At 30.9% G+C, this 24439-nt stretch overlaps 1 protein-coding gene across 1 annotated transcript in view; it reads left to right on the top strand.

Annotated features, from left to right (window-relative positions):
- LOC129954191 (uncharacterized) overlaps positions 1–24439 on the top strand; it is a 123977-nt gene that overhangs the window by 42636 nt on the left and 56902 nt on the right. Inside the window, exon 2 of the mRNA XM_056067936.1 lies at positions 4555–4577. The gene's annotated coding sequence lies outside the window, so the exon portion shown is untranslated. The remainder of the gene's footprint in view (positions 1–4554; positions 4578–24439) is intronic.

The following is a 24439-nucleotide window of genomic DNA, read 5'->3' as shown; positions in this document are numbered from 1 at the left end:
CCTTTAGTATAGAAAAAACTTCCTAGGTATCGCCTGGTTGCTGAGCAATATTTATCAGAAGTCTAGATGTTTCAGGTACCCTGCTTAATAATTTCATCAGAATTAGTGATAGGAAGGTGATCAATGCAGGACTATCCAGTGCGGAATCCTGCTTATTCAGTGTTCAAGGTGTCTTTTTACGCGCTGTAAGACATTCTTCGCTATTATTTTTGCGACTCACAATTCATCAGATCTTCTTTTTTGGAAGCTTGCCCTTTTCTTTTACTTCTGGGGAAGCGTTCAGAGACCCATGCTGAATCTATATATTAGCGGTTGCAGAAATACGCTCGATGAACTTGGTGCTGTTTGCAACAGTTCTGCTAGAATGCTCTCTAGCTCCACCACTTTGTTGTGCTTCAGTGTTTTGCGGTGCGTAATCGGAAAGTCAGTTGCACATTGCTGTCGAATGCATGGTTTAAAAAACATAGCAAAATGTTCATTCCACCTTCTAAGCTGGTTCTCATCCTCCGAGGGCAGCAGGGTAAACATATAGCTTTGAACACGAGCTTTGGTTATCCTATAGAAGGTTTTACTGTAGCATCTATTTGCAGCATCTTCTACTTCTTGAACCAAAGCGTTGGTGTAATTGAGCTTTTCAAGTCTTACTCTACGTTGCAGTTCTTTATTCTACAAGTGGTATTAGGATTCTAGCTCTAAGCCTCCTCTCGTTGATAAGCCCATGTCACCTTTGAAAGTAAGGTCTTATTCAAGTATTGAATAGTAAATTTAAAGAAATTCACCTTATTATTGACATTGTCTGTAAGATTGAGATTTAATCAAACGACTGACCTTTCCATCAATTTCACTTTGTGTCATCGTCGTAGTCTTCACCGTTGTCGTCGTTGTCAGTTAATATTCCAAGGTAGATATATCATAGTTACCATAGACCAAGTCAATTGCTTTTCCAATGAGAAGCCTATTAATTTCCCAAAAGCTATAAACACCATTATAAATTCGATTTCGTCAGATGTTTACGCATTTTTATTATGATTTTACCTTACCTAGGTTTATTCAAGTCCCAACCTTATCCCAACCGCACCGCCCTGAATCAAGTAATATTTGACAACACATCAAGTTGAGTTTACTCTTAAAATTTTCTCTTTTATAGTGCACTGTCACGTCATCACAATTCAAATTGAAATAACTCACTATTATACACTCTGACTCTCTGACGAGACGAATCCAGTCATGCGGATAGATTGACGTCGTCGTCGGTTGTTTATACTTTTGTGATGATGATGAAAATGAAAATGTCCTGGTTTTCTTTGCACAAATAACAATGATGATGCACATATAGAAAATTCACATAAATTGTGATATAGGTCACCAAGGGAGAAAATTAACTGTACGAAGGTTATAGTTTGTTGTTTGACTTTTCCTTTCCCATTCTGCAGAAACATTCATCCCTTCCCTGTAGCCACAACTTACAACACATTCAGCCATTTGTAATCTGAAGTTTAAATGATTTTTTTTATATTTTTATTATTTAGTTTTTTATTAAATGTTGGTTTGATATTTTTCAGTATTATGGTACAATAATAAAAACAAATTAATGTTGTTTCGGGTTTATATTCAACTTGGGGTTTATGGACGAATTTTTCCGTTGCAGGAAATAAATTATGATTTCTTAAAAATAAAAAATATATTCCTTATTTTACAAACTTCTTTAAGTGTTGATGTTTAGTTTTTTCTTATTTTTTTCTTATAAAATTTCGAAATAGTTGTTAAAGCCATTCGTAGTAAAGAAGAATTCTATCTAAATGAATAACAACGGGTTATGCATTTTGCAGATTCAAAAGCTTAGGACTGGCATTCGGCATCTGTCAAACTAAGCTGTAAGACAACACTTTTTTCAGTGCTTAGGACTTCTCCTTTTGATCTGGCTGTGATTTACAAAGCTTTTATTCGTCCAAAACTTGAATACAACTCGCATATTTAGGCAGGTGCCCCTAAAACAAGTTTAAGTCTTCTGGACAGGATCAAAAAATAGCTTTGAAAATAAAAGGCCGATGACCCGAATGTGTCGATTCCTCTAAGTTCTCAGGGATTAGAACTGTCTTACGGCACATTATGTCGTATTTTGCATTTAGATCTACACCCAAATCCCTATAAAGTCCAGCTCACACATCAACAGAAGCTAGCTGACCATTCACAACGTCCGTAGATACGTGTAACGGGTGCTTGAACAACAGGAGGTGGACGGTGATTTTTCGAACTAAATTTTTTTTTCAGCGACGAAGCACATTTCTCGGTGAGTATGTTAACAAACAAAATTGTAGTATTTGGGGTTCTGAGAATCTTCAAATAATTGAAGAGAGGCCATTACTTCCATAAAAAGTCACTGTGACGACGATGGAACGGCTGTCACTGTCAATTCGGAGCGTTATGGTCATATGATAACCGACTTTTATTTGCCTGTTATTGAAGAACACGACTTGGAAAATATATCTTTTAACAAAAAGGTGCCACATGCCAAAACACTCGAGCAAATATGGCTTTATTACAAGAGACATTTCCTGGTCGCGTAATTTCACGTCCGCGTCGTGGCAATATCAACTGGCCACCAAGATCATGCGATTCCACCGAAAATGTATAACCCTGTACAAAATTCTGCTACGAGTAGAAATTTGACTTTCATTCGAGTGTCAAAATCAATTTTCAAGTTTTACATTTAATGACTTTGGAACGTTTGATAACTCCTTGAGCAATGGATGCGTTCTTAGAGTCTATAACGTCATTTTATACTCGAGGTGGACTCAGATATTTCCACATAATTTCTATTCAAATTATTTAATTACTTGTGTGTTTTTCCAATGAGCTCCACTATTATTTAATTTTTTGAAATGCATGTTTTCATGTATAGCCCTACATGTTGTAGCGACTTAAAAGTACGACTGCCAGTCAGAAAGTCTTCAAAAAAAGATGAAAGACAGTTCAAATCTTACTTGTCAATCTGGTTTTCTACGTTTTATGTCAAATATGTAAAGTTTGGTGTCAAAATAAAGTTGATCAATTGTAGATTATATAAACTAAAAAATAAATTTCGTAAACCAGAACTTTTCTTTTAGTTAATTTTTAATTTTTTAATAAATTAATGGAATAATTTTCAATAAACAGCTGATTGTTTTAATGAGAGCGTTCCATTTTCTTTATATTCCCAGCTATCAGATTAACTTTCAATGGTCAAATCTTACCTCAAATGTCTGATTCCAATCAGGAAATATTTATGCAATAATAGAAATTTTCAACGAAAGCTATAACCAACCTGTCAAAAAATGCCAATCATTGATTTAAATGATGAAAGCGAATGACAGCTGGACTGGACTCTAAGAACTTTTGATAGTTAAAATTAAGTTAAATAGTTTTGGTACAAATTAAATTAATTATCTTAAAGAAATATTTTAAAATATTGATCAGTTCTTGAATTCTGCCAAAATTTGGCACTAATTAGTGACAGCTGTCAAAAAGACCAACGCCGAAAAAAGTATTGCCAGATTGAAAATCACACTTCTGAATAAAGCACCATACAGATTTCATTCACTAAATTTATTTTACGGAAGGTTTGAACTAATACGTGAAATATTCAATTGAAATTTTTAATATTTTAACTATAAAAACAATTAAAAGCGAACTATTTGTTGATTTCATTTTTCAAATAAGGTTAGTTACGTAACACCGGTCTGTATTTGTAAGAAGAATTTATATCATTGAAATATTAGACATTTTAACATTTAGAGGAAGAAAACAGTTTCCAGTATTTCAAGATTTGATTTCAACCAAAGGAAAATTAAAGTTTTGCAACCGGAGATGTATGCCGGATACACTGGAGAGTTCCGTCACAGTTGTTGTCGACGTCGGTCGTCGTCCTTGTTGGTCGGATGCTGTTGCTCTTGATGGTGCTAACTTGGTTTATATACGTATATTGATTTTATCAGACAAAAATAAATAACAACTGAAGGAAAATACATTTCCGTTGATACGCACATATAAAATAAATATGTACATTTGTATATATTTATGAGAGTGTGGATATATTATGAGATTATTTTCACTTCCTTTTTATAATATGGGACACATTTTGGTTCTATACATAAAACTTGAGGTTATTGTTTATGGATGCGTTCACAGAAAAAGTTCAACGCAAAGTTGAACTTTTCTAATTGGATGAGACTCTTTCGAGCTCGTGGCTGTTATTAAAATTTTACGATTTCAAACAACAATGAATTTAGGCAATATCAACCCACATCCTTATGCTCTTATCAGTTTCTTGTTATTGCTTTCTCTCTGCCATTAATTATAGTAATTTTTGGAGATGTTTATGTCTTGCAAAAAACAACAAATTATTTATTTTTTTAAACAAAAATTTATTTAAATTTATGCCTACACCCAAAAACAAAAACAATACTCACAGAAGCATGTATATCCACTTTTGTTTGTATTTATTTACAAAATTTGTATTTATTATTGTTTTTCATTTTCGAAAAATAATGAATATTTTCTTTTTATTTATTTCAGACTTTGAACAACCAAAACAAAAGGTAAGCTATTTATTTTATTGTTTTCTTTTAATTTCTTTTTTAAACAAATATATGAACACATATTTCTACATGTTAACAGCTCAAATATCAACTTGACTGTCAAAAACTTGACAGAAATCATGTTTATTCTTCTGGGTTTTTTGAAAATTTCGGAATTAAAAATAATAAACATTTAATTTTTGTAATATTTTTTGTATATTTCTTTATAGATTTTAATTTTAATTAGCTTTTGTCGAATTTGTGACAGTTGTGGATTTTGTGAATAATTTATTTGATTTAAATTGAGCATTACTTATTTAGAAACAAAACGTCAAGTCAATACAATTAAACAACTTTATTAAAGAATTTGAAAGCGAAACAATACTGATTTCTGATGTATGGTTTGAAATAAAAACAAAATATATTGTTGTTTTTTTTATTTAGTGGGTGGATACGATAAAACAAGAAAACAAATTTTAAATTCTCTTTTTAAATGACAGAACAATTGCGTTAAGTCTATTTTTTTAATTTTAATATTATTTCAAACTGACAAGATAATTTTGTTTGTCTATTTTTTAATTTTAAGTAATATTTTACAGGTTTTAACCTTGAAAACTCAATTTGTCTTAATTTGTGTATGCCACTCAAAAAGTCAGCTATTTTTGATAGAGAAAACAATTTAAACATTTCCCAAACAAACAATTTCAATTTTTAAATATAAATGATCTTTAAATGTAAGCATACGGAAGCATTTAAAAGGGAAAAAAATCAGATTTTTGTTATTTTGATAAGTTTTATTATTTTTTTCAAAATTCAAACTTTAGTTTTGAAGTATATTTTCTATAACAGAAATCTTATCATTGGACAACATTTCTTTGTGCCCCTTTCAAAATTTTAAAGCATTTTTTACTTCCCTTAGGAAGTTATTGTAATGGGACCGATTTGTCAAATTGAAAATTTTGACATTTCTCGACGTTTCAAGGTCCCCAGAATGGAAATAAAAGATTTTTAGAAAGATGTCTGTGCGTGCGTGTGTACCGACGATTTTTTCGTCCTCCATAGCTCAAGAACCAGAAGAGATATCAACTTCAAATAATTTTTGTTATACAGATAGTAAGGCAGAAAGATGCAGAAAGAGCTCTCAAGAAAATTGCGTTTGTGGTTTTTTTACCATAGAAGTTTGAAAAAAGGTGAAAATTTTGGTTAACCCTAAATATTGTACGAAGCAAAAACGCTAGAGACTTGATTTAAATTGTATATAATATATTGTAACGTGATATCAAAGAAGTATATTTTTTTAAAAAAATCAATATAATGTTTTTTTTTATAAATCAATAAAACTGAAAAAAAAATTGTCCAAAATTTTACGACTGAAATATGATTTCATATCTAAAACAATTTTGTGCAACGAAGAATAATGTTTTTTACATCTGGTAAAATTTTGAGAAAAATCAAATTGACAGTTTTTTTTTTTAAATAAAAACCTAAAAAAAAATTAATAAAAGTTGGTAAAAATTGGTTTTCGACTCAAATAGCTTTCCAAAAATTAAAAATATTGGCTTCAAACTTATTTTATATTGTTATAGTGTTTTGGATATTCAATAATTTTTATATAAAAATCCAACAGTCCGTTTTTTCATAAAAAATAAAATCTACAAAAAATAGTACGCAAATTTGGTAAAAATTGATACGAGTACATATAGACAAACTTTTAAGCAAGGCAAATCGACAGACGGGATGGGAAGTTATCAGTGTGGGTCGCATCCCAGCCTCTTTTTAGTCTTAATGTCATTATAATTTTCTTGTACATGTACCTAAAAAATTTAAATTAATTTTCATTACTTTTTTAAGACCTTTCAAGTGCTTAGAATTCTTTCCAAATAAATCTTTTTAAACTTTAAAATGTCTGAACTTTAAAGGAATTCAAATCATATAGGCATTGTAAAGGGGTTTCCATTATTGAGAATGAAACAGTTGAACATTTATGAATGGAATTCCACTAAGTTTAGATGGCTACCGCTGGCACGTTACAGCGGTTCATTCGCTGGGCCCATTGGTATAAGCCAATAAATTAACGCATAGCCTCAAACAAACCAGTCTAGAGGTTAAGTCGCATAAAGTAGAAGTCAAATCTACTCTAACATTTATTGAGAATGCTCATCAATCTAAGCCCAATTTCATACGTATTGTTAAGTGTAGGGATTCTTTCCTTAGCCGCACTACATGAATGTGGTTATGCCTTACCAGGTGCAATATATCCCACTCATTACAATGTGTAGAGTGTAGACATTCAAAACTACATTTATTTTATATTATATGAAGTTTCTAACAGTGCAATTCCTTTGAGCTTCTTGTAATGTGAGGTTTAAATAGAAGTCCTTTGTTTTGTCCCTTTTTTTTTGTTGTTTAGATTTTGGTAGTATAAGGAGTCTACTTGGTATGTGGTTCAATGTTCAAACAAGGACTTTAAAATTGATATAATTTAAAAATAGAATTAGACATTCTTTTCACATTTTCGAACTGAAACTTAATTCGTAGACTCTTCTAAACTCTTCTTTTAAAAATTGATGATTTTCTGTTTTTTTTTTTTGTGTTTCTAGGCTAAGTACATATGAATAATAATCTTAATTATAGTAACAAGCTTTTCCAAGGTTTCAAAAGCTAATAATATGACATTACAAACAATATCACACTTAGCTCATATTCCTAGTTATATACTGTCCAGCCCACGTGTGTCTGTTTTGTTACAATTTTTAAAGGTTCTTTAAAGAGTGTGAAAACTAACTTGACATAGATTTATTCACATTATATATTTTTTGTAAATACTTAGCATGTTGTTAAATTTTAATACCTTCATCTTGACCCATTGAAAGGTGAGTATAAAGTGAGACTTTCTGTACAAAATACTTTTTTTTATAGGTAAGTCGTGTAAGGTTATAATTGTCACTATGAGGTGAAGATCATTCGGGACCTAGATGTGGAAGTGCAAAAATTGTGCAATGTTCTATTTAAATTGATTTTTTTGATATATTCCCTATTTTTCATATGAACTTTGACGTCTTAGTAAGAGTTAATTATTGAACTTTTTAAGCACATAAAATATGTTTGTAGACAAACCATTTCATAAATCTTGACTTATCAATACTCAAGCACCATATATTTGCACAAATCAAATAGCCTAGTTGTAAAGTTCTTGGTTCGTTATTGTAAGGAGTTTTAAATTCAATGCTCTTAAAATCTCTTGCTTTTCAAAATTTGAAGATAGTTACTGAAAACGTAGTTTATTTGTATTTTTAATGTATATATATTTGGAGAAATTATTTAATTTTCTACATTTTTTTTAAAATAAGCTATTTTGGAAGAAACCATTTTATTATTTTTCGACCTCTAAAATGTTTTCTACGATTCTCAAGAAATGAGATATTCGGCTGGTTTTCATCTTTGATACAATGCCTATTTTTGATATGGAAGTATGTCCAGTGCATATATTGAAACAATTTTTTAAACAATATGTTCTTAACTTATGTACATACATATATCAACAACAAACAGTTTTATTTGTAATCCACTTGTTTGGACATATTTTTGTAAATATTTTCAAAAAAATACACAGTTAAAACTGCCAATAAATTCAGCAATTTTCACATATTATGTACGAGTAGTAAATCGGGTGTAAAATACGGATCCTCATCAATGGACTGACAGTATAAATCTACTTTATTTTATAACATAAAATGAAGACTGAAAATATCTTGTTTTTTTTCCCAACAGTTTGCTTTTTATAAAGGCTTATGGTATCATAGACAGAGGTATATCATCGTGTTTATAGTCTGTTTACATTTTGTTTATTTGAATAATTTATTGGTTATTTATATTTTTAACCATAACCACATAAAATGTGTATAAAGATTCCATGACCAAATAAAATATTTACAGAAAATACATAACTTTAACTGCAACAATTTTGTATTAAAATATTATACGATTCCAAATATTTATTTTATATGACCATGCAATATTCTTATGTACGTTGTACATATCAATAAAATTTATCATTGTAATTACATATTCAAAAAAGGTAAAATATATTACTAAATAATAAAGTGTTCTGAATGAAATAAAATATATTTCATATGAGATTTCATAATAAAATAATTAGAAAATGTTAATTTTTATTACTTAAAACATTATGTAAGAATATTTAATAGAAATTTAAATATGTCATTATGCTGTTTTGAAAATACATACATTTAAACCAACAGTTTGGATTTAGAAATGAACATTTCACGACAGACGAATACATCGAATTACGGATGTAGTGGAAAATGCACTTTTGCTTGGCTCTAGCCATTGACTAAGTTTGTCACTTGGGACTTGAATATAAACTGCACTTTCAGATACAGGACTACGAAATACTGAAATTGCATGTTACTAAACGACTCTTTAGAGTGCAGTACAAGGAAAATTATTCGGAACTTAATTAAGTAGAAGTCGGTGGACCGCAAGAAAGTGTCCTAGGACCAACCTTTTATCTTTTATATAAAATGCATATTCCATATCATTGCTATGGTAGACGTTTTACTGATAATACGTTATATGGATGTCATATACATTCTTTGCAAAGACTTAAAAAAAAATAACAAAATGCATTCGGTGAAGTTAGTATTTGTACGCGAAAATGGTGCATCAAATTAAATTAAAAAAAAATCGAAACATATGTAAATGATAAAAACAAATACGATGTTCCAATTTTTATAAACAATACAGAAATACCTTCCTCCAATACTGTTAAGTACTTTGGAATGGCTTTGCATAGAAAGAGCATATTTAAAGCGAAGAGCTTAACTTGAAGTAAAGTAAAGTAGAATGATTTGGTTAACAGGAAAGAACTCTTGGCTATCCAAGACAAACTCATCTTATATAAGCAAGAATTAAATGGTTACAAAGTTGTTAAAATAAACACGCTGCACCACATAAAAATCGACTGCAAAGTAATAAATAAAAAAATAAATTAGGTGGCGCAACAGTCCGTTTGAGAACTAGGACCTAGTGACTGACAACTCTCAACCATTCCTGTGTGCGAGTACTGTTGTCATTAATGCAAAGGACCTACAGTCTTAAGCCGAATCCGAACGGAAAATTTGAGAAAGCACTTTTCATGACAAGAATTACTCTTGGAGAATTTGTCATTTCCTTGCAAGAAAAAAACTTTGGGTGGCATAGGCAGTATTCGAACGCAAGACCTCTCGCAAGACAGTCCAACGCACTAACCATCATGACATGGGTCTTGCAAAGTCATACCAAATCATAAATAGGGAACGTCTTAAATGTACGGGACAATGCTCAACACTTAAGATGAACCAAGCCTGATAAGCTGATAGCCTAAAAGTGTTAAGAAAGTATTACAACTATAAACTTTACCTAAAGTGAATTACCCACCAGAACCAACGCTTAAATCAAATGAAAGATTACTCTTTGCTAACCTAATTCTATGGGCTAAGAAAGCCATTAATATGCATTTGTAAATTTCTACTCACCCCTTAAGGTTGAGATTTGAGACCACTAAAATTACTTGAGTAAATGAAGAGCATACTTTGAATACTTGCTTACTCATTTCGTCGATTATAACGATCGTCACGTTTACTGTGTCCAGCGTGATCGCACAATGATTACCGATTATTTTTGACGCTAGTGGAAAGATGTGGACCTAGACGATAAGTGCATTCAACAGGAGTAAGGTTGAAGAGCATATTATATCAAGAAATAGGCCAGAAGATTGGCCACCTCATATATCGTATATTAACGCCTCTAGACTATTTACTGAGGGTCTAATTTTAAAGTCTTTGTTTTATGCTTATAAGCCAACAATGTTTGAAGAGCTCAGAGCCAATAATGAGCGCAAAATATGGTCCCTTTGGACATATGAACGAACTCGAGTTCCATTCATAAATGCTTTAATTCTTCTTCAAACCAATATAAAAAATAAAATAATCTTTTTGAAGAATCTCAAATGGATTGTGTTTTATTTAAAAAAATCTATTTTTGAAGTTTTCCTCCAAGAAAGGACAAACTTTATGTGAGTAGCATTTAAGGCATAGAATTTGTTGCAGACATTTCTTTAGATGATATTTATTGTAAATTGTAAACCTTATTCTAGGTAAACACAAACAAATTTAACAAAAAAGGAACTATCATTGTGAAAATCTAATATACCTATACGTGTCTTAGTACTACCCGTGGGTGATGTCTATAGTGCGTATGACTGCCACACGAGAGGCCTTGGGTTCAATTCCGGATGTCTGTGCCACCTTATGATTCCTGTACTGCCTCCTGCGAAGAATTGACAAATCCTCCAAGTGTAATTCTTGTCATGAAAAGTGCTTTCTCTAATTATCCGTTCGGATTCGGCATATATAAAATGAAAGTCCCCTTTATCCCTGACATTACTAGCACACAGTAATAGTTAAGAGTTATAAGTCACTAGGCCTTCGTTCTCTATGAACAGATGCGCCTCATTAAAAAAATATATTTAGTTGCTAAATTATAACCCGTAAACATTACATTATAACAATAAGCCATTAGAGTTTGGAAATCTTTTAGTCTAACAGTAAACCTAAGGTACTGAACACTTTTCATTAAGGACTGGATTTAAGAATTCAGAACTTTCATAGACAAAATTATTTACTTTATATGTCGCTGTATTATATGAGACATTAAAGTTTCCAAGCTCTTCAAAGCTTTATATAACATAAATTCTATTCTATTCATGTCTCTTTAATATCATAATAACATCATCTACTTGTTATTATATTTTTAATTTGTTTACCAATTTTTTACTCTTTGAAAAAGCACTGCTTATAAATATTTCTGTCGAAAATCAAATCTGAGATGCGCAATTTTATGGTAAATAAATTGATTGATTTATATTTGTCAAAATTTTATTAAAAGTTTTCCTATGCGATGGATGATTTATCATCAATATCATTTAATCTACTAAAAATGTATTTGGACTTTGATCATACAAAGAAAAAGAATGATAACAAAATCATATGCATATCTAATCTATAATTTATTTTTTTGTTAAATTGTGATAAAAATAAGTGGATAGGTATTTGATACTTGGTACTTAACGAACGGAACTGATATAAGTGAAAATTAGTTAAACAAGGCAGTAATCTCGATTGAAGAGACAATAATTGTATCTACAATGCAGGCCAAAAAGATTCATTGGTTTTGTAGTAAAAAAAATCAAAAAATTGTGCCTAGAAATTCAAAATCTAACAAACAGTACCCATAATTAATCCTAACAAATGTCATATAAATTTAGTTTTATTGTTACTACCAATATGAGATTATGATATAAAACTCAGCAAACCCTTAGAAAATCGTATTTTAAGTTCAAGTTGTTAGAAAATCACTTCAGTATAATTTATTAGATTGGGTCCTACTGCATATAACCTTGATTCTCTTAAAAATAATCTTAGTCTTCCTCAAATAATGTCATTTGTTGTCTGGAAAATCAAATATAGGCTTTGAAGATGATTCCCTTTTTGTTCGTGTATAACATTGATTCTAAGAAACGGAAAACAAAAATCAAATCTGTGAGAAAAAAAACATAATCAAAATTCTACATAAGAATTCCCAAAAATCTATTTTTTCCTTATTTTTCTTCTCTTGAAACATAATGGTCTTTATCATCAAAGTTTACGACTAACGAACCTTGAGCACATTCTCCCTCTATCTCTTCTTCATCTTTCTCACTGATAAATTTGAAGTAGAATATTCTAGGAAAGATATAATCCAATTAATTTGTTCTCATAGCACTTTTATCTATAGACCTTTATACTTTTTTATTCATCTTCAACTATGACCTAAAACAGTACATATGTATGTATGTATGGTTGTAAGCATAAATCCCTTTTGAATAAAATAACAATAAATATTTCATCTGATTAACAATAAACTCCCATCTTTAGAAAGCCTTTAAGTGTCACGCTAAATTTGGTTTATTGACAATATTATGATTGCCATAAAAGATACACTCAAGCTTAATGTCATTGTTCTCCAATTTCGTAGTAAATTGATATAAGCAAGAGTCAATAAACGATGTGTCAATAGTGTCTCGACTCAAAAACTTATTTAAAACCATTATTCAAAATGCAACAATCAAAATCATCAGATTCAAAATAGAAGAGAAGATATCTTTTCACTTTGAAATAAGTAAAGTATGTTTACGATATAAATAACAGAAACAGTAAATATTAATTAAAAGATTATTATTGAAATTTATAATCTATTTCCAAACATACCAATAAATGGCCATGCATATTTTAAGAGTCAATTACCGCCGAGCGTGAACACGCAACTCATTCATCATCAAGTTAAAGGAAAAATAATGAACTTCCATTCCCACAAGGATTTTTCTTTGAATCCATAACCTCTCTTGTGCCATGCCATTGCCATGCCACTGCCACCATGCCACACCAACACTTACACCCCATTCCAGCTAAAAGGCGAGAAAATTGACAGCCTTGTTAATGAAATCGGTTATAGACTGCTGGGCAAAATGAAAATGAGTGTGTCTGTTGTTTATGTGTTTTTAAATTAAAGTTCAAAGACGAATACGCCATCAAGTTCAAAATAAATACATAGGTTAAGTGTTGTAGTCTGTGTAGTGTATATCTATGCATATTATAAAAACACGCTAAATTATCAAAATATAAACAACATTCTTAATCGTGCTTCCGAATTCGAAGTGTAAATAATATTATACAGCAATTATTTAGCATCATGTTGGTTTACCTCTTTCATCGTGTTATCATTATAATTATAATCCAGATGACTTTTAACACGCTTGACTCTCTTAGTTCCATAATGAAAATGTTGTGGTTCTGTTTTTGAGTAAACACAAAAAGTATACGTCTCGTCATAGTCGTCTCAAACCAACCACACCACCAAAAACACCTTAACCATGGAAATGGAAACAGCTTAATAAAAACATTCATGTCTTGAAAATATACACAAATAAGTGCTCATGCACATTACAACCGCGATTTTAAACGAAAAGGGTGTTGTGACGTTAAGTGTATGGCCCTTTGTTTTTGTAACATGGGCTGATTGGTTATGAGGTAAGGTTTCCGACTTTGATTCTAAAGGACTTTTTAAGATACTTCAAAAACTTTGTTATCAGCTTGAAGTGGAATGAAAAAATGTATGAATAAAACTCAACTTCGTTAATTTGTCGAATTTCTGACCCAATTTTTGATTACCAGACATTTCGACAGAAAGGTGGGCCTATTTTGCGTTCAATATTGGCTTAGAGCTCTTCTAGCGTAGCCGGTTTGTTAGCATAAAACAATGACTATTAACGTAGCCTTACAGAAAATAGTCCATAGGCGTTAGTTCGCATGAACGAGGCGGGTCGTGGCACCAGATCTGGCACAAGTCAATATCTTTCAATTTAGGCCAAAATCAATCGGTAATCATGTTGCGATTTACTACCCGTGTCTTTTTGGAAAATCTATCAATAGTATAGTAGGATTTTCCAAAAATAACCCAAACAATATCTGCTGTATGAATACTACCGATAAAAGTTAAAGTAGAATCTTACTACGGATGGGTTTTTGATATTTATACGAGTCTCGAATGGATTTTATGTGATTTTGTTCTAAAATGTTGGTACGATTGATATTGCATTTGTATCTCGATGGCTGTGTTCGTTGAGTAGTTGCGTGTATCTCAGTTTATAATAAATAAATCTTTTTGGTGCTTCCACCACACAAGAATTAAAAATGATTAAGTTCGTACAGCATCATATAAAAATATGCTAGCTATTCCATGTGCATTTTTTTTTTAATTTCATTAAACTACAACTTTTACAACTTGTACACAAACATGCAAATAAACACACATAACCCATTATCTGTAAAACCAACTCCACCACACAGGCTTTTCTTTGTAAATTTTGCCTCGACTAATACCCTCGACCGGAATCTACTTGAATCAAGCTTATTTCAACTCGATTTAGGTATATAAAGAATTTAGGTAAGCTTCAAGCTCGCTTTAACACCACATGTTAATGTATTAGTCTACGAACAAACCCCCTTCTTGAAGTTTTTATTTTATGTCAAATTTTTGTTAAAACTTTGCAATCGACTTATTTTCTTGATTTTGATAGTCAACTATGAAAATCAGGTCTCAATTTCATCATTTTTTTTTTTTGAATTTTTTGATAAATTATTCTGGAAAATACTCACTTGTACCAACTTTCATATATAAAAACCGAACTACTGCGGATAGTTTTTTTTGGCAATTTCTTACTGTACTATATATGAAATAACAAAAAACACGGCTACTGTAAAAAATTGACATTGACAGGTTGGATGATTAGTGAAAAGATGTGTTCACATATTAAATTCAATGCTATTGGTTTTATCGGGTTATCAGAACTTTGGAAATAATCAATTTAACTTTTGAAATATCAGAGGAATCAGAGGCACATGGATTTTTCAAAATAATAAAATGTGATATCTTACCTTCCTTACTATGTCACCTTTCAAAAATTAAATTCTTGTCTATTACTATAATTACCAAGGACCAATTGGGTTATGGCTGTCCTTGAAATGTGTAACACAGAACACGCAATAGACGAGCCTATAGGAAACACCTCTGACTACACTAAACTTTGTCAATGAATTACATCTAGCTTTTTAGATAAGTATCGACTTTTATACGCAAGACTTGTCATTTAAAGAAATTAATATCTTCCTCTATCAGATGCCGTCTGCCTTAATAAAATAAGTCCTAAAAGCTAGGGACATAAACTTGAATTAAAATAAAGGAAGAGGTAGAAGTACTTTTTAAAATGAAATAACTTAGTGACATCGTAACCTACCTTAAAATAGTTAAGTCAAGTTTTATGCGATTTTTTCACGAAAATAAATAAATGAGTTCAAGGCTTGTTGTCTTTGTGCCTTGTCTATGTATTCATAACCATAGGTACATAAATCGTTGTGGAGTATGATGTTTTCAATAAAATAGGTTACATATTTCTTTATGGCTTTAAATAAAAAGCCTCAGTTACTCGTATGGCATGTAACTGTATAGGGATTTATTGTGTTCAGGGGAAAATCAAAACTCTTTCTATATACGTTATGTAAGTCATTTAACCTTGAAAATATTTTTGGCATCTCGAATGGAACAACCTGAATAGGCTGTGATGGTTGAGGCATCAAGGGTTAAGGTAGGTATAAGGTATGGGTCGGGTTTAGGATACTCCATTTAACAACAATGGGACATAATAATTGCAATCAAAAATAAATATTTTATCGATATAAACAAGTAGGTTTCATCGTCAACCTAAATTGACAAGGATATAAATAGAAATAACAATTGTTGTTTTGACTTGACATGCGAGGTACCAAGAGCTCTTAGAAAACAAATCAATTCCCAATGACGTACATATACATATATATTTCTGCAAATACATATCTTATTGACAACAAATCGCCGCCGCCGCCGTTCAATGTATTGTATCATATATTCAAACATGTATACTCCTTACAAATATCTATTTCGAATTCATTACGGGGGTCTCCATTCCCCATATCCATATCCGCATTTGAACTCCATCAAAATCATTCCTCCTAGAAATAATGTATTAGGTCGAAAAAGGGTTTCTATCCCAATGTTCAAAATATATGCATGTTCAATGTAGGTTCGTATATGAAACGTGATGCAATAATGCATCGAAAAAGGAAATCGATGTCTAGCGTTTTCATTTTGCTACCGCATGCCACCCATTTGTTTGGCTCAATTTCCGTTCTAAATTGAATGGAAATTGATTTTCGAATAAAATGCATCCGTGCATAGAAGATTTTGAGTTTGTTTGTTTTTTTATTTTTGTTTTTGTTACTTTACAAATTCATAAAAGAAGGCACAAGACTTTTTATTTATATTTAATTTATTTTGACTTGCCCTTTAGAAGAAAAGTAGGTAGGTTTTGACTTTGTGAGTTAGAAGACTGTTTCAGGATTTGCCTTTATCGTTACATTGAACTAGAATGAATTAATTGTTTACAATATGTATTCAGAGGTTAGAAGGTATAATGTATACTGACATATGTTAAAGAAGTGGGTTTGCCCTCATTTTTTAGATGCTTTAGAGCTGTTAGATAAATGGTTGTGCTCATAAAACATCAATATTATACAAACTACACCCAAGAACATTGCAGAATTAAAGTTAACCGAATCTCAGTTAATAACAACTTACTAACACGGTTAATTATCGATTGATTCTTCAAAAAACTGCAGGATTAACTCAATTACGGGAAGATTGGTTGAAAACAATCAAAAACACTATTTTAGATCATTTCCGTTCCAAAAGGTACTCGTATAACTACAAACCAACCAATCAGTTCGGTTAGTTTCTAAACGTTCTTAAATGAAATACCAAACAACTTGTGTAAATTTTTTTGATCAATTTAGTTTAACCAACTTTGTGGAAGTTAGCCAACCTACTAGACTAATATAAATCAGTCTATTTTGGGTTCGATCCCTGTCTGTGCTATCTAAAGTTTTTTTTTCACGGGTACTGAATTTTGTGAGGAATTGACAAATTCTCCAAGAGTAATTCTTGTCATGGAAAGTGCTTTCTCAAATTATCCGTTCGGATTCGGCTTAAAACTGTAGGTGCCCTCAATTCCTGAAAACTTTACTCTCGCACGGGAATGGTCGAGAGTTGTAAGTCACGTTTCAAGTTTCAATAACCGAGATTTCGATTTCATATAAATTATTTTTTTTTTCAGATAATAATACCAAAAGATACAGAAAAGTCTTTTAATAAATTGATTTGGTATTGTTTTGTTTACCACTGCAATTGAAAATATGAAAATATATCACAAACAAATAAAAAAAGCCACTTCAATTAAAATTTAATATTTTAAATTAAGAGTGTTACCAAATTTTTATAAATTCAAAAAAACATTCTACTAACTGGGTTCTTAGAAAAATCCAAGGTAAAGTTTTTTTTACAAGAAATGAAAACCAAACAAATTTTCGACAAGAATATCTTGCAAATAATTAAAGATATTGCTTTAAAACTAATTCTATCTTTAAAAAGTTTTGTTTCTAATATTTATTAAAATTGAAAGAAAAAATTAATTTTCAGTTATTTATTAAGAAATAAAAATTAAAATAATCTATGAAAAATATTATACAAAGTTGTCAAACACTGAGTAGTACCCGTGGCATGTCATGCGAGAGGTCTTGGGTTGGATCCCTGCCTATGCCACCTAAAGTTTTTTCACGGGTACTGCCTCTTGCGAGGAATTGACAAATTCTCCAAGAGTAATTCTTTTCATGAAAAGTGCTTTCTCAAATTATCCGTTCGGGTTCTACTTAAAACTGTAGGTCCCTTCCCTCCCTGGCAACAGTACTCGCGCACAGGAATGGTTGAGAGTTGTTAGTCACTAGGCCCTATAGTTCTCAAACAGACTGTTGCGCCACCCAATTTATTTATTTAGTCAAACAATGATATTTGATTCGAATATCTCGAGAATGTATTAAGGCATTGATTTCAAAATAATTGTTTTCTGTGCAAAATTTTGTTCTTAACATTAAATAGTTCTAAAAAAATTCTTTTTTTTTCATTAGCAACGCAAGCTTTCAAAAAATGCTGCCAAAATTGGTAAACATTGTTTTATAGGCAAACATTTTTTCATATTCAAAATACTGTTTTCCCCTTTTCGTTATCCGGCTGCCAACTTTTATGTCAACACACGAAAACCTTCGAAAAAAACCGTTTTTTGTGTTGATATGAAATGGTTTTCGAATCACGTCTTATGAGAAGAAACAAATATATCGACTTCATCCTTTCTTGTCTTACACAAAATTGTTTTATTAATGCGTTTTAGTGTGGGTCCCATCCGCTTTTTTAATATTTTTTTAAAGTGAAAGGGGAAAATATTGGATGTTTGTATGTGCTAAAGTTAATTATTTTAATAACATAAATAGAGGCTGGGATGCGACCCACACTTATAACTTCCCATCCCGTCTGTCGGTATGTCTTGCTTAAAAGTTTGTCTATATATACTTGTATCAATTTTTACCAAATTTGCGTACTATTTTTCGTAGATTTTATTTTTTTTTTGCAATAACGGACTGATGGATTTTTATATAAAAATTACTGAATATCGAAAACAATATTTTCTGTGAAAAAAAATATGTTTGAAGCCAATATTTTTAATTTTTGAAAAGCTATTTGAGTCGAAAGTCAATTTTTACCAAGTTTTAGTATTGTTTTTTTTTTAGGATTTTATTTTTTTGTAAAAACACTGTCTATTCGATTTTTTTCGAAATTTGATCGAATGTTGAAAACAAGATTTCTTATAAGATAAAATTAGTTTGAAGCCAATAATTCAAATTTTTGAAAAGATATTTGAGTCGAAAACCAATTATTACCAACTTTTGTTAATTTTTTTTCGGTTTTTATTTGTTGTAAAAAAACTGTCAATTAAAATTTTCTCAAAATTTTGTCAGATGTCAAAAATATTATCCTTCGTTGCACAAAATTGTTTTTGAGATGAAATGAAGCCGAGGTGACAATTTTTTTTCAGTTTTTCAAAAAAAAAACCTATTTGATATCACGTTACAATATATTATATTAAATTTAATTCAAGTATCTAGCGTTTTTGGTTCGTAAGATATTTAAGGTTAACCAAAATTTTCACCTTTATTTCAAACTGCTATGGTAAAAAAACCATTGACGCAATTTTCTTGAGAGCCCTTTCTGCATCTTTCTGTCTTATTATCTGTATAACAAAATTTATTTGAAATCGATATCTCTTCTGATTCTTGAGCTATGGACGACGAAAAAAATGTCGCGAACGTACGGACGTATGGATGAACGGACGAACGGACGAACGGACGTACGAACGTACGTACACACGGACGCACAAACATCTTTCTAAATATTTTTATTTCGACTCTAGGGACTCTAGGAAATGTCGAGAAATGTCAATTTGACAAATCGGACCCATTAAAATAACTTTCTATGTGTTAAAAAGTGTGTTATTAGGATTTTTCTGTCGAATTAGGCAGTTGGGTACTGCCTTTTAAATTATTCTGCTTTATTATTTTCACTTCCAAAAAATCTCATCAATTTACGTTTAAGTTCAACTTCGGACGTAGTTTCAAGTAAAAAGATTCTTTCTTTCAGCTGCACATCAAAACTTTAAAAATTCTTCAAAACTTAAAAAACCTCTTCAGTCCTTTACTCTTTATCTAACGCTCACAATGAATTGAAACTTTTAGCATACTAAGATCAGATAAAACCACTTCATTGTGCAGAGTAAAAAGTGGATAAAATTGCACTTTTTAATATTTCCTACATAAACGTGTTGTAATGGTACTTCAGACAAATAAATCAATTTTCAAGATGTTTCGAAACATTTAAGTTCAAAGAAAGAAAAGATATTAGTTATTAGAAAACCAAACTTGAGCCGAACGGTCAAATCACTTACCTTAGAGAGGTTGGACTTTTAAATGTCACCCACTATGATAGATACAGAAGATATAAAATGCATATAGGCTGCCGATTCCGATTCCAGGCGCATGAATCAATACAACAGTTTATGATTCACCATGTTTCTTTTAAACGATAGTGTTAAATGATATATAAAAATTGGTGAAAAAATACAAAATTATTGCCAGTTTCAAAAACAATTTATTTTGCAACCCAAAGAAAAAAAAAAGTAAAAAAGCCGGTTTTTTAAACTACAAAATATTAGAATATAAAGAAAAAGTATTTGAATCGAATCAAGAGAAATATAAGAACATTTTATTTGTATTGCCAAAAATATATGTACCTATTCATTCTACAACGATCGATGATGCAAAAGTAAAATGTTGAAGCTCGAAGCATATAAAATTCCAAAAAAAGAGAATCCTAAATTCACATACATCCATTGCTACACATTATATAAACTCAAATATTGATAGGCCAAAATACTTTGTTTATATTCTCGAGTTTATAATTGTATCAAATGGTAACGGTAAGTGATTTATACATTCACCACTAAAATGTACATACATATATATATAATATTTTGCTTTATTTTTCCTGCTTCATGAATGGGCGTATAAAGCAGCTGGTGGCGAAGCGTTATACTCTTTATGAATCAATGCGGACGCAAGTTGTGTAGTAAATTATTAACTAAGGGGTTCTATCTATATATTTTGTATACAGTGGATTGTGACTCAGGGCTAAGACTGAGTTCTAAAAAAAATAACTAATTAATTTTTCAGGACATACAAATTTAGCATTATCCTTAACAACAGGTTATAAGTAAAAACTACAAAAATAATAAAAACCTATTTAATTAACCAACATTGGACGGGGAGTAGTTTAAAAAAGAAAATACTTTTGCTTGATATTTTTAATACATATATTTGTTTAATACCGTCGTTTCTTCAATCAGCTAACTTTGAAAGTTTTGTTGCTAAGAATCTCTGTTTTTCAAGGGAGGATATAAGTATGAAAAATCAAAAGTATAACATAAATAGTGGTTTTCATTTTATTTCGATTTAGATAGGTGATAAACTGCCCCACTGTATGACCTGCTGAGACTGAAAGTCACCATCGGATTTTTAAAGTATTTTATGTATAATCTAATTCTAAATCATAAGGAAAAACCCGAATATTTGAAAACATTTTATCATTCTATTAATAGGATATTTGGCAGAGATATTAGTTTTTAGCGAATTTATTCAAATATTCTTTTTATTTTCAATTCTTCCATGAGTTTGGTTGATATACATTTTTTGAAGTAAATAAGAAAAAAAGCGCAAATCGTACAAGAGTTTTAATCAAAACTATAACAGCAATGTTTCTATATACGAGATGCTTTTCGAATATCTTTCTTTTTAGTTGCTTAAACAAAAGAGAACAAATTTAGACTTTTTTTCAAGACAAAACGGTTAGCAAATGATCCGAAAAAGTGAAATTCGTCTGAAATTGTCAATAAAATTGATCTTTTGATTCGACTACCTGTTAGGAGGGAAAAACCATCTAGAATTGGATTATTCGCTTTTGAGACAAATTTACTTTTTCTAAAGCATTACAAATTTTTGAAATCTGTATAAGACAAACTATGTACAAATAATTATACAATTGGAAATATGGAAACGCATAGTAATCACTGCATTACTCATTCTAAACTTTCAGGACTAATAAAAGAACGTGTTCAGATTAGAATCAAAGATAATTGAGTTCATATTCAAAAGTTCAGATATTCCTGGGAATGAATCATTGCAGTAATTTAAAATTACGCGTACTAATGTTTTCTCCACGATAGTTTTACTTTTAAAGTTTTAATAAATTATGTGCATCAATTCAAATTATTACCGACTCAATGTGAAACTTCATTTTAGTAACCATGGAGTGGTGGTCGATTGCGTATAGTGTGTTTGTTCCAACCTTCATTGAAACGGGCCGTTTGAGGATTGAAATAAAGAGACGATTCCGAAATCCTTTTACTATTGGCAGCCCCGGTCGTATTTGAAGGTTTGATACGATTATGAAGCGGGTGAACTGCTTTCTCAGAATTGTTTCTTGGGACCTGGAACTGCGTGAGGAAGTGATCGAACTCAAGAAATAATTGAAAGAGTGCTTCACGCTGAGGATCTGCGGATTTCAGACCACACGTTTGGAGAATTTTGAACTTTTGTTTTCATTTTCATCCATTCAAGTTTTCCATTAATTGCAGCCAAACGGCTACGCAGGCAGATAAGGTTTGTAAAAGTTATGTTGAAAATCTTGGCGGATTACACTGTTTTGATAATGAGCGATGAAGCCCACTTTTATTTAACAGGAGTGGTTGATAAACATAACTTCCACTATGAAGCCTGTGAAAATCCCCAAGAGCTCCATGAACAATAGTTCCAAGGTAAGTATTTGGTGTGGCATGAGTAGCAATCTTAATTTCGGTCCGTTCTTTTTTCGTGGAGAAGTGTTTTGACAAAAATGAACAGAATTTGACTTATGTGATTTTTCGTACGTAATTAATATTGAAAATTGGTCTAACCTAGCTTTAGGGCGTTAAAATATCTTATTCACAGCTCATTCGAGCGGATCTACCAATAACACTTATAATTAGATATTCAATTTATACATTGTTTTAGAACTCTAATTAGTAGCATATCATGAGAAGCCGCCTGCTTTTGAACCCATCATCGTCGACTATTGTTATGTTCATGAACTTTATGTTCCTAGGCCAGTTCGATCTTGTACTGGTGTAGGCTAAGTCCTGACGAAAAATTCGTCAAGTTGAAGTCTGCAAAAGTCCGATTTCTTGTGCACGGCGAGCAATTGAATGTCTTGGGTTTTGGTGTACACTTTTGCGGACCGCGGCGATGTTCTCGGCCGATCTTGCGTTCTTTGAACGTACAGGTGTTGGCTGATTGTTTACTGAACCGGTCGTCTCAAATATGGCCACAAAACGTTAAAGAGTCCACTATGAAGGGCCTGTTCAATTGTGTTATTTGCCATGATGATTTGATATTAACAACTGAATAATAAACAAAATGTTAAACAGATGTCCCCAAAACAAAACCTTATAGCTTGTAATTTAGTACATAGCAATTCTTAATTTTTTGCAAATGTTTTCCCTGATTTACAAATAAGATACATTTCTATCAATTTCTCTCTCAAAAAGTGATTCTATTTTTATCTTAACCGTCGTCTTTGAGAAGAGTAAAAGTGTATTTGATCCTCGCATCCCAATAATTCCAACAAAAAACATATTTTAACAGCATTACCTTGGTTTCTCTTTTTGTTTTGAAAAGCTTACCATCTAACTCATGCATACTTGATCCTGGTTTGTGATATTTTGATTGTCCTTATTGCATGAGCAAAGTTGCAGGTAGAATCTAGTATTATATTAATTTAAACAAAACACTATACCTAAAAGAATAACCTTAATTTAAAAGAAACTAACAACTTCTAAAAAAAAACACGTTTATTCAAATAAAATAAAATCAAAAAATTAAATAGTCCTACAATGTTTTGCAAAGTTGGATAAAAATCGTGTTGATACCTTAGTCTCAAAAATATTTTGTTTTAAAAATTCTGTACTTCAAAAAGCTTAAATAGGCTGCGATAAAACTGTTTTGTAATTAATATAAAATAATTTGTAACCTATGGTTTCCAACCTGCCAATTATTTTTTCGGAGTTAGTCGTTATGAATATGTGACGTGATTCATGCTTGCCTTGGCTTGCCATTTCGCAATGAATAGAATTCCTCCAAGTACAAAATTTGCAAATCGTGCACCCTTTACAATAGAAGTTTTTGTTTTTATATTCAAAATACATTTATTAGTTAATTAAACCTCCTCATTCTACATATAAGAATAATGTTTTTACTCAATGCTCCAAAAATTATTCTTTTTTTCTTTTGGGAAAACATTAAAATTTGTCAATATTTGTTATAAGAAGAAAGAATAAATAAAGGAAAAGGAATATTTAGTTTACAGGAGTTACAGTTCCTCTTGGATTCAGTGTGCTATACATTTCTGAGAATTTTTATATCAATCTGTCACATTTGAGACATGGCTTGACAATATAATTCAATATAAGAATATTGTCTGTCAAAATAAAATACAGTAGATATGTTTTCATTCAAATCATGTACCACAGAATATTATTGATCGATTTGGTTACCAGAACCAAAAACCATCACCTAAAAGGAATTGTTTTTTAAATAAATACAGACAAATAACAAAGTAGGTACATATCTATGATATTATTATTCTATTTGAACTTTTGTAGCTTCTTTCAAGTCAAACAAATGCATCAAAATCAACTGATATTTGATGACAATAGGAAG

The sequence above is a fragment of the Eupeodes corollae genome, chromosome 1, assembly GCF_945859685.1.
Source record: "Eupeodes corollae chromosome 1, idEupCoro1.1, whole genome shotgun sequence".
In the NCBI taxonomy this organism is placed as follows: Eukaryota; Metazoa; Arthropoda; class Insecta; order Diptera; family Syrphidae; genus Eupeodes; species Eupeodes corollae.
Note: the sequence above shows the minus strand (reverse complement) of the source record. Positions and strands in the feature narration are given on the sequence as shown.